This window comes from Anas platyrhynchos, chromosome W (genome assembly GCF_047663525.1).
Source record: "Anas platyrhynchos isolate ZD024472 breed Pekin duck chromosome W, IASCAAS_PekinDuck_T2T, whole genome shotgun sequence".
NCBI classification, from domain to species: Eukaryota; Metazoa; Chordata; class Aves; order Anseriformes; family Anatidae; genus Anas; species Anas platyrhynchos.
The window spans coordinates 12855622-12867500 of NC_092620.1; the positions used below are offsets into that span (position 1 = coordinate 12855622).

Genomic DNA, 11879 nt, shown 5'->3' on the forward strand with positions numbered 1-11879 from the left:
GAGAAAATGGGATGGAAAATCTACCGCGACCCTAGAGGCACGGGTACGTGAGTTGCAAAAGAAAACAACCAGGAAAAAAGGATTCTCCGAAAAGTTTGCTGCTCCAACTTCCAGCAGACAATCCTTCAAACACAGAAACGAAGAAGATTCTGACCAGGATTAGGGGGGCCCTGCCTCCAGCCAGGGGGAGGAAAGTTACAATCGAGTTTATTGGACTGTGTGGATTCGATGGCCTGGCACATCACGCGCACAGAAGTATAAGGCTTTAGTAGACACCGGTGCACAATGTACTATAATGCCATCGAGCTATAAAGGACCAGAGCCCATCTATATTTGTGGAGTGACAGGAGGATCTCAGCAGTTGACTGTATTGGAGGCTGAAGTGAGTCTGACTGGGAATGAGTGGGAAAAGCACCGTATTGTGACTGGCCCGGATGCTCCATGTATCCTTGGCATAGACTATCTTAGAAGAGGATATTGCAAGGACCCAAAAGGGTTCCGGTGGGCTTTTGGTATAGCTGCCTTAGAGACAGAGGGCATTAAACAATTATCTACCTTGCCTGGTCTCTCAGAGGACCCCTCTGTTGTGGGGTTGCAGAGGGTCGAAGAACAGCAAGTGCCAATCGCTACCACAACTGTGCACCGGCGGCAATATCGCACTAACCGAGACTCCCTGATTCCCATCCATAAGCTAATTCGTCAATTGGAGAGCCAAGGAGTGATCAGCAAGACCCATTCACCTTTCAATAGCCCCATATGGCCAGTGCGAAAGTCTAATGGCGAGTGGAGACTAACAGTGGACTATCGTGGCCTGAACGAAGTCACGCCACCACTGAGTGCTGCAGTGCCGGACATGCTGGAACTTCAGTATGAACTTGAATCGAGGGCAGCCAAGTGGTACGCCACAATTGATATCGCTAATGCATTTTTCTCCATCCCTCTAGCAGCAGAGTGCAGGCCACAATTTGCCTTCACTTCGAGGGGAGTCCAATATACTTGGAATAGGCTGCCCCAGGGGTGGAAACACAGCCCTACCATTTGCCATGGGCTGATCCAGTCTGCGCTAGAGCAGGGGGAAGCTCCTGAACACCTGCAGTACATCGATGACATTATTGTGTGGGGTGACACAGCAGAGGAAGTTTTCGAAAAAGGGAAGAAAATAGTCCAAATCCTTCTGAAAGCCGGTTTTGCCATAAAACAGAATAAAGTCAAAGGACCTGCACGAGAGATCCAGTTTTTAGGAATAAAATGGCAAGATGGACGTCGTCAAATCCCAATGGATGTGATCAACAAAATAACAGCTATGTCTCCACCAACTGACAAAAAAGAAACACAGACTTTCCTAGGTGTTGTGGGGTTTTGGAGAATGCACATCCCAAATTACAGTCTGATTGTAAACCCGCTCTACCAAGTAACCCGTAAGAAGAATGAGTTTGAATGGGGCCCTGAACAACGACAAGCCTTTGAACAAATCAAGCAGGAAATAGTCCATGCAGTAGCCCTTGGGCCAGTTCGAACAGGACCAGATGTAAAGAATGTGCTCTACACTGCAGCCGGGGAGAACGGCCCCACCTGGAGCCTCTGGCAGAAAGAACCTGGGGAAACTCGAGGTCGGCCCCTGGGGTTTTGGAGTCGGGGATACAGAGGATCTGAGGCCCGCTATACTCCAACTGAAAAGGAGATATTGGCAGCATATGAAGGAGTTCGATCTGCTTCGGAGGTGGTCGGTACTGAAGCGCAGCTCCTCCTAGCACCCCGATTGCCGGTACTAGGCTGGATGTTCAAGGGAAGGGTCCCCTCTACGCATCATGCAACTGATGCTACATGGAGCAAGTGGGTTGCACTGATTACTCAGCGGGCTCGAATAGGAAACCCCAGTCGCCCAGGAATATTGGAAGTGATCATGGACTGGCCAGAAGGCAAATACTTTGGGATATCATCAGAGGAGGAGGTGGGTCGTGCTTAAGAAGCCCCACTGTACAACCAGTTACCAGAGAATGAAAAGAAATATGCCCTGTTCACTGATGGGTCCTGTCGTATTGTGGGGAAGCATCGGAGATGGAAGGCTGCTGTATGGAGTCCTACGCGACGAGTTGCAGAAGCTGCTGAGGGAGAAGGTGAATCGAGTCAGTTTGCAGAAGTGAAAGCCATTCAGCTGGCTTTAGACATTGCTGAACGAGAAAAATGGCCAGTTCTCTATCTCTACACCGATTCATGGATGGTAGCAAATGCCCTGTGGGGATGGTTACAGCAATGGAAGCAAAACAACTGGCAGCGTAGGGGCAAACCCATCTGGGCTGCTGCATTGTGGCAAGATATTGCTGCTCGGGTAGAGAACCTGGCTGTGAAAGTACACCACGTAGATGCTCATGTGCCCAAGAATCGGGCTACTGAAGAACATCAAAACAACCAGCAGGTGGATCAGGCTGCTAAGATTGAAGTAGCTCAGGTGGACTTGGATTGGCAGCATAAAGGTGAATTATTTATAGCCCGATGGGCCCATGACACCTCAGGCCATCAAGGTAGAGATGCAACATACAGATGGGCTCGTGATCGAGGGGTGGACTTGACCATGGACGCTATAGCACAGGTTATTCATGACTGTGAAACATGTGCTGCAATCAAGCAAGCCAAACGGTCAAAGCCTCTTTGGTATGGAGGACGATGGCTGAAATATAAATATGGAGAGGCCTGGCAGATTGATTACATCACACTCCCTCAAACTCGCAATGGCAAGCGCCACGTACTTACAATGGTGGAAGCAACCACCGGATGGCTGGAAACATATCCTGTGCCTCATGCCACCGCCCGGAACACCATCCTGGGCCTTGAAAAGCAAGTCCTATGGCGACATGGCACCCCAGAAAGAATAGAATCAGACAATGGGACTCACTTCCGAAACAACCTTATAGACACTTGGGCCAAAGAACATGGTATTGAATGGGTGTATCACATCCCCTATCATGCACCAGCCTCCGGGAAAGTTGAACGATACAATGGCCTGTTAAAGACTACCTTGAAAGCAATGGGCGCTGGGACGTTCAAAAACTGGGATACGCATTTGGCAAAGGCCACCTGGTAAGTCAATACTAGGGGATCTGCCAATCGAGCTGGACCTGCCCAATCAAACCTGTTACGTACTGTAGATGGGGATAAAGTTCCTGTAGTGCATGTAAAAAATATGCTGGGTAAAACAGTCTGGGCTACTCCTGCCTCAGGAAAAGGCAAACCTATTCGTGGAATTGTTTTCGCTCAGGGACCTGGATACACTTGGTGGGTGATGCAAAAGAACGGAGAGGTCCGGTGTGTACCTCAAGGAGATTTAATACTGGGTGAGAATAGCCCATGAACTGAATTGTACCATGTTAAATAGTATATTATACTGTATGTTATCACTACCATGATTACTATAGGTGACTAATTAGAATGTATGGAAAAGAGTGTAACCTGAGCATGACATAAATGGTATGGAATAAGGGGTGGATAGATGTCCTGGTTTCAGTTAGCACAGAATTAATTTTCTTCCTAGTAGCTGGTGGAATGCTGTGTTTTGGCTTAGGATGAGAAGAGTGCTGATAACACCCCGATGCTTTAATTGTTGCAGAGCAGTGCTTACACTAAGCCAAGGACATCTCAGCCTTTTGCTCTGTCCTGCCAACGGGCAGGCTGGGGGTGCAGTAAGAGCTGGGAGGGGACAGACCCAGGACAGGTGACCCAAACTAGCCAAAGGGGTATTCCATCCCATCTGACGTCATGCTAAACAATATATAGGGGTGGCTAGCCGGGGGGAGGGGGCCGGACTGCTCGGGGTTAGGCTGGGCATCGGTCAGCGAGTGGTGAGCAATTGCATTGTGCATCACTTGTTTGTACATACTATTATTACTTTCCTATTATCACCATTGTATTATTATTGTTATTATTTTATTATTATTTTGTTATTATTATTTTCCTGTCTTATTAAACTGTCTTTATCTCAACTCACGGGCTTCACTTTCCATTTCTCTCCCCCGTCCCAGAGAGGGAGGGGGGAGGGTGAGCGAACGGCTGCGTGGTGTTTAGCTGCCGGCCGGGTTAAACCACGACAACATGCTGAATGTCCCCTTTCCACCTGCCTGTCTGGACCTGGACTTTCCATTGCTCTCCTGGTTTGCCCTCCCCTTACTCTTTGACCATTCAGATCGCTCTCACCAACCCGGGATGCAGGGAGTGTCAGAGCCTGTTCCTGCCATCGGCAGGAGGCAGAGACGCTGCGTGTGTGAGGTGTGAGCAAGTGGATGACCTGATCCGCATGGTGGCGGAGCTCAAGGAGGAGGTAGAGAGGTTGAGGGCCATCAGGGAGTGTGAGCGGGAGATAGACTGGTGGAGTAACTCCCTGCAGGGCCTCAAGGAGAGATACCGGGGTGAGACACCCCAAATGGGGGTGGAGCCCCTGCCCTGTCGCCGTCGGGCAGAGGGAGGGGATCTGGGAGTTGAGGAGGAATGGAGACAGGTCCCTGCTCGACATCGCAGGCGATGCCCTCCTCTTCCGACCCCACCTTCCCAGGTGCCCTTACAAAACAGGTTTGAGGCCCTGGAGAATGAGAGATCAACAGCAACTGAGGAAGAGGTAGAAAGTGTTCCCAGGAGGATTCCTAGGGCAAGGAGGTCGACTCCACGCATCAGGACTGCCTCCACCAAGAACGAAAGAAGGGTGATTGTTGTGGGAGACTCTGTCCTTAGGGGAACAGAGGGTCCTATTTGTCGGCCTGACCCTACCCATAGGGAAGTCTGCTGCCTCCCTGGGGCCAGGGTCAGGGACGTTGCCAAGAAAGTCAAGCGCCTGGTACGGCCCACTGACTACTACCCGCTACTGGTCTTTCAGGCTGGTAGCGATGAAGTAGCAAAGAGAAGTCCGAAGGCGATCAAAAGAGACTTTAGGGATTTGGGGCGACAACTTAGAGGTTCGGGCGCGCAGGTTGTGTTTGCCTCTGTCCTTCCGATAGGGGGGATCGAAGCAGAAAGGTGCGCTGTTCACATAAACTCGTGGCTTCGAGACTGGTGTGACCGGCAGAACTTTGGGTTCTTTGACCACGGGAAGGTCTATGCTACGCCGGGCCTGATGGCACCGGATGGGATGGGCCTCTCTCGGAGAGGGGTAAGGATCTTTGGTCAGGAGTTGGCAGGGCTGATAGATAGGGCTTTAAACTAGAGTCGAAGGGGGAAGGGGCTAAAACCAGGCACGCCGGTGAAGACCTAAGGGATGGTACGCTAGAAGCAGAGGGGCTGTGTGCCAGTGAGGTCCTTCGGTTAGATCCACAAGGTGCTGAGTGTAAGGAGACGCACCTGAAATGCTTCTACACGAACGCACGCAGTATTGAGGAATAAAATGGATGAGCTAGAAGTCCTGGCCCAGTCCCGCAACTATGACATCATCGGCATAAGCGAAACCTGGTGGGATGAGTCCTGTGACTGGGGTGTTGCGATAGACGGTTACAGGCTCTTCAGGAGGGACAGGCAGGGTAGGCGAGGTGGTGGGGTGGCGATGTATGTGAAGCAGGGGCTGGACTGTGTGGAACTCCAGGTCGGCGATGGCAAAGTTGAGAGCCTCTGGGTAAGGATCAAGGGACGAACGAATAAAGGGGATGTCGTTGTGGGAGTCTATTACAGACCGCCTGGCCAGGACGATAGCGCCGATAACTTATTCTTTACAGAACTAAGAGAGGCCTCGAGATTAACTCCCCTTGTCCTTATGGGGGACTTCAACTTGCCAGACGTTAACTGGGAGTGCCACACGGCTGACACGAATAAGTCCAGGAGGTTCATGAAGCACCTAGATGATAACTTCTTGGTGCAGGTGCTAACGGAGCCAACTAGGAAAGGTGCCCTCCTAGACCTGTTGCTAGAAAACAGAGAGGGTCTGGTGGGAGATGTGGTGATTGGTGGCCGCCTCGGTCATAGCGACCATGAAGTGGTTGAGTTCAAAATTTACGGTGACAGAAGGAAAAGTGCCACCAAAACCTCATCCCTAGATATGGGGAAGGCGGACTTCAGGCTGCTCGGGGAACTAGTCAGCAAGGTCCCCTGGGAAGCTGCTCTTGAAGGCCTTGATGTCCACCAGTGCTGGTCACTCTTTAAGCGATGCCTCCTAGAAGCACAAGATCTGGCAATTCCTAAATACCGCAAGTCAGGCAGGCGTGGCAGGAGGCCGGCGTGGCTGACCAGGAACATTCTAATGGAGATTAGGCGGAAACAGAGAGTGTTTCGCTACTGGAAGGAGGGCCAGGTGACATGTAAAGAATACAGGGATGCTGTTCGTGTCTGTAGGAAGAAAATTCGTGTGGCTAAAGCACACCTAGAGTTGAAGCTGGCTGTGTCTGTGAGAGAAAATAAAAAGGTTTTTTTTAGATCTGTGAATGGAAAAAGGAGAACTAAAGAATACATAGGGCCGCTCCTTGACAGGGAAGGTCTTCTCACAGACGATGACATAGGCAAAGCAGAGATGCTTAACACCTTCTTTGCCTCTGTCTTCAATGCCGATGATGGGCTTCGGGACCCAGGGTGCCCCGAGCTGGAGGACCGGGATGGTGGGGATGACAAACTCCCAACCGACCCTGAACGTGTGCGGGATCTGCTACTCCACCTGGATCCCTACAAGTCCATGGGTCCGGATGTGATTCATCCCCGGGTGCTGAAGGAGCTGGCGGACGTCATCGCGGAACCTCTCTCAATTATTTTTCAATGATCCTGGGAGTCTGGAGAGGTCCCGGTAGACTGGAAGCTGGCAAATGTTGTGCCGATTTTCAAGAAGGGTCAGAAAGAAGACCCTAGCAATTACAGGCCTGTCAGTCTCACATCAGTGCCTGGTAAAATCATGGAGAAGATGGTTCTCGAACTTATTGAGGCGCACCTGGGGGACAATGCAGTCATTGGTCCCAGCCAGCATGGGTTTGTGAAGGGTAGGTCCTGCCTAACTAACCTGATTTCCTTTTATGATAAGATCACCCGTATGGTGGACCAAGGGAAACCAGCTGATGTGATTTTTTTGGACTTCAGCAAGGCTTTTGACACGGTTTCCCATAGGATCCTACTGGACAAAATGTCCACCATACAGCTAAATAAAAACATCATACGATGGGTGACCAATTGGCTAACGGGCAGGGCCCAAAGGGTTATGGTAAATGGGGCTGCGTCAGGCTGGCGGGCGGTCACCAGTGGGGTCCCTCAAGGCTCCATTTTAGGGCCGGTACTTTTCAATATTTTTATAAACGATCTGGATGTAGGAATAGAAGGCATTTTGAGCAAGTTTGCTGATGACACCAAACTTGGAGGAGTTGTGGACTCGAATGAGGGTGGAAAGGCCTTGCAGAGGGATCTGGATAGGTTGGAGAGCTGGGCGATCACCAACCGCATGAAGTTCAATAAGAGCAAGTGCCGGGTCCTGCACCTGGGACGGGGAAACCCTGGCTGCACGTACAGACTGGGCGATGAGACGCTGGAGAGCAGCCTTGAAGAGAGGGATCTGGGGGTCATGGTAGACAGCAAGTTCAATATGAGCCAGCAGTGTGCCCTGGCAGCCAGGAGGGCCAACCGTATCCTGGGGTGCATCAAGCACGGCATCGCTAGTAGGTCGAGGGAGGTGATTGTCCCGCTCTACTCTGCGCTGGTGCGGCCTCACCTCGAGTACTGTGTGCAGTTCTGGGCACCACAGTATAAAAAGGACATGAAACTGTTGGAGAGTGTCCAGAGGAGGGCTACGAAGATGGTGAAAGGCCTGGAGGGGAAGACGTACGAGGAACGGCTGAGGGCACTGGGCCTGTTCAGCCTGGAGAAGAGGAGGCTGAGGGGAGACCTCATCGCAGTCTACAACTTCCTCGTAAGGGGGTGTCGAGAGGCAGGAGACCTTTTCTCCATTAACACCAGCGACAGGACCCGCGGGAACGGAGTTAAGCTGAGGCAGGGGAAGTTTAGGCTGGACATCAGGAAGGGGTTCTTCACAGAGAGAGTGGTTGCACACTGGAACAGGCTCCCCAGGGAAGTGGTCACTGCACCGAGCCTGACTGAATTTAAGAAGAGATTGGACTGTGCACTTAGTCACATGGTCTGAACTTGGGTAGACCTGTGCGGTGTCAAGAGTTGGACTTGATGATCCTTAAGGGTCCCTTCCAACTCAGGATATTCTATGATTCTATGATTCTATGATTCTATGAACCCAGTTGCTGCTTTGAGTTTCAGTGAGTTCAAGCTCACCCATCTCTCAGCAGTCTTTTAATGGTTTCCTTAGTAAGACCCTCATCATTTATCATTGAATTACTATGATATGGATTAATATTAACACAATTATTTGAAATTTCCTATTAATCACTGAAAAATATATCATGTACAGTCATCCTTTTGGGAAGGTAAACATCACTGGAGGCAAAAAAATAAGGAACTTGAACTTTTTTTGTTTCTTTGTTTTTTTTTTTTTTTTTTTAAATTGCAGCATGATTTCCTGTTGTTTGTTTCGAAATAGGAAAAGCCCTGTTCTTCCCACCTAAGCAGGGCTTCAAAGGAGAAACCCTAGACCAATACCTATAGGAGAATGATGCTCTCAACTGAAACACAACAAAATTCAGCTTTTAAAATGAAGAAAGATTTTTATTAGATGCTCTTTGAAATCTTCCCCTAGAATAATGATATAATAAACTAGAATAATGAAAGCTCTCCAATTAGCTGAACAAGTCTTGAAGACTTGAAGAAAACGGTGGGAGAGATATGGCTGCTTAGGAGTTTCTGTGTTTTAATGAATCCATGGAGTATTTTGATGCTGAGTCAATGAAACTTGGGTACTGAGCGGAGAATGATGCAACTGTGCGAAAAAGCAAATGCAAAAGGAAAAGCTGAAGTGACTTGGAGTATTAATGGGCTCCACTGAGGGCTGCTACTAACAAAGCTTCCCCAGGGACATGTTAGGGCAGATAATGGGAGGCCATAATTACAGACAGGCAAAGCACTGTGCTGAGAAAAGTCTTGGTTGGTTTTGGTGAAGCAAAAGGGCCAAGGCCTGACCCCAGCCACTGCGAGGAGAGATCCTGCATCCCCCTGTCTGCCTCACGACTTTTCTTGGGGGTTTGAGGAATGCGGTGGGCAGTGTGATGCCATGAGAAGAACACTGGTATGACACCACCCTGCCTCTGCACAGGGTTGCAAGAAAGCAAAGAGGCTGTACTGCAATGACTATATGTTGTCTTCTCATAAGCTCTAGCCAAAGGGACAGGGCTGTTGGGTCCTTCCATTCTTGCCAGCACTCTCTGCCTTCTCCTCTGCATGATTTCAAATGCTGTCCCACACCTTTTCCTACTTCCTGGAAGTCTGCAGACAGCCATCTCTGTTCACCACCTTGCTCTCATCCCAGCATTTCCATCATTTCACAGATGTCTCATTAACCCTCAGAAGCTGTTCCTTGAAAAAAGAATCTAGGGTCTGATCATAAATACTCAGCAGGATCTTCCAAGCCATGGCCCTGCTGCTGGCCTTGCAGCTTCTTGGCTAGACACAGCCAAGCCTTGTGCCTGCTGCTGTGCAGTCATGGGCTCAAGCAGAAGGGACAGGACAACCCATATGGGGGCATTCTTTCTGTCGGGGTCCTCCTGGTTATGGAGGCAGAGGGGATCCCACAGTCAGCATGCCAAGCAGGTGGCTTCTGCTGGCCTAGCAGGGCCACTGGCTGATGTCAGCCCAGAAGTATATATCCCAGGGAGAACTCAAGGGTGACCTGCCAGCTACAGACATAAGTGACCGCCCAGTCCCTTTCCGTGACACGTTCCTGCTGCTGCCCTATCAAGTGCAGAGACAGAAGTGACCTCACATTCCCTGCCACAGTCACATTCCTCCTGCTGGGGCAGGAGATGCTGAGGCAGAGCTGAGCTCATCAGAGCATTCCCACCCATCTCCTCCTTGTGGCCCACAAGCTGATCAGATCCATGGCCCCTCACATCCATCTTTGAATGTCATTTGACTTCAGAGAAGTCTCACAATTCATGCCTCATGAGGAGCCCCCAGATGGGGCCAGCCACGGCTCAGGAGATGGAGGTCCGTGAGGCTGCAGGAGCCCTGCTCTCTTGCCTGGGACATCCCCAGCACACAGTGCCTGTGCCCCACAGGGCCAGTCCCGCTCCCCAGGCCAGCACAAGAGGCCTGGCCCAGCCACAGAGCAGCTCCAGAGACCTCTCCACAATGCCTTTTGCCATCAGACCCAGCAACTGCAGGAAATGCCCAGACCAGTCAAGCCCAGTTATTATTTTTTGCTGGGCCATGTGCTACCGAGAAGTCAGATCCCAATCCAGCCCTTTGTCCTTCAGTGATCACTATGGGACTCTGATCCATCTTGAAGCCCAGAAAAACAAGAGGGTTGTCCAGGGAGAATCCCCTTGGGTGTATTTCTGACACCAGCTTTAGAAGAGGCGTACTGAGATGTGGTGGAGATGCCACTGTAGGTATATCAGGAAAGTCACAAAGGTGCATGAGACCTCGTGGATAACTGTCGTGGTTTAACCCGGCCGGCAGTTAAACACCACGCAGCCATTCGCTCACCCTCCCCCCTCCCTCTCTGGGACGGGGGAGAGAAATGGAGAGTGAAGCCCGTGAGTTGAGATAAAGACAGTTTAATAAGACAGGAAAATAATAATAACAAAACAATAATAACAATAATAACAATAATAATACAATGGTGATAATAGGGAAATAATAATAATATGTACAAACAAGTGATGCACAATGCAATTGCTCACCACTCGCTGACCGATGCCCAGCCTAACCCCGAGCAGTCCGGCCCCCTCCCCCAGCTAGCCACCCCTATATATTGTTTAGCATGACGTCAGATGGTATGGAATACCCCTTTGGCTAGTTTGGGTCACCTGTCCTGGGTCTGTCCCCTCCCAGCTCTTACTGCACCCCCAGCCTGCCCGTTGGCAGGACAGAGCAAAAGGCTGAGATGTCCTTGGCTTAGTATAAGCACTGCTCTGCAACAATTAAAGCATCGGGGTGTTATCAGCACTCTTCTCATCCTAAGCCAAAACACAGCATTCCACCAGCTACTAGGAAGAAAATTAATTCTAACTGAAACCAGGACATCTATCCACCCCTTATTCCATACCATTTATGTCATGCTCAGGTTACACTCTTTTCCATACATTCTAATTAGTCACCTATAGTAATCATGGTAGTGATAACATACAGTATAATATACTAATTAACATGGTACAATTCAGTTCATGGGCTATTCTCACCCAGTATTAAATCTCCTTGAGGTACACACCGGACCTCTCCGTTCTTTTGCATCACCCACCAAGTGTATCCAGGTCCCTGAGCGAAAACAATTCCACGAATAGGTTTGCCTTTTCCTGAGGCAGGAGTAGCCCAGACTGTTTTACCCAGCATATTTTTTACATGCACTACAGGAACTTTATCCCCATCTACAGTACGTAACAGGTTTGATTGGGCAGGTCCAGCTCGATTGGCAGATCCCCTAGTATTGACTTACCAGGTGGCCTTTGCCAAATGCGTATCCCAGTTTTTGAACGTCCCAGCGCCCATTGCTTTCAAGGTAGTCTTTAACAGGCCATTGTATCGTTCAACTTTCCCGGAGGCTGGTGCATGATAGGGGATGTGATACACCCATTCAATACCATGTTCTTTGGCCCAAGTGTCTATAAGGTTGTTTCGGAAGTGAGTCCCATTGTCTGATTCTATTCTTTCTGGGGTGCCATGTCGCCATAGGACTTGCTTTTCAAGGCCCAGGATGGTGTTCCGGGCAGTGGCATGAGGCACAGGATATGTTTCCAGCCATCCGGTGGTTGCTTCCACCATTGTAAGTACGTGGCGCTTGCCATTGCGAGTTTGAGGGAGTGTGATGTAATCAA

General features: G+C 50.0%; 1 protein-coding gene across 1 annotated transcript in view; it reads right to left on the minus strand.

The window, feature by feature from the left end:
* LOC140000586 (uncharacterized) overlaps positions 1-11879 on the minus strand; it is a 554376-nt gene that overhangs the window by 477436 nt on the left and 65061 nt on the right. The window lies entirely within an intron of this gene.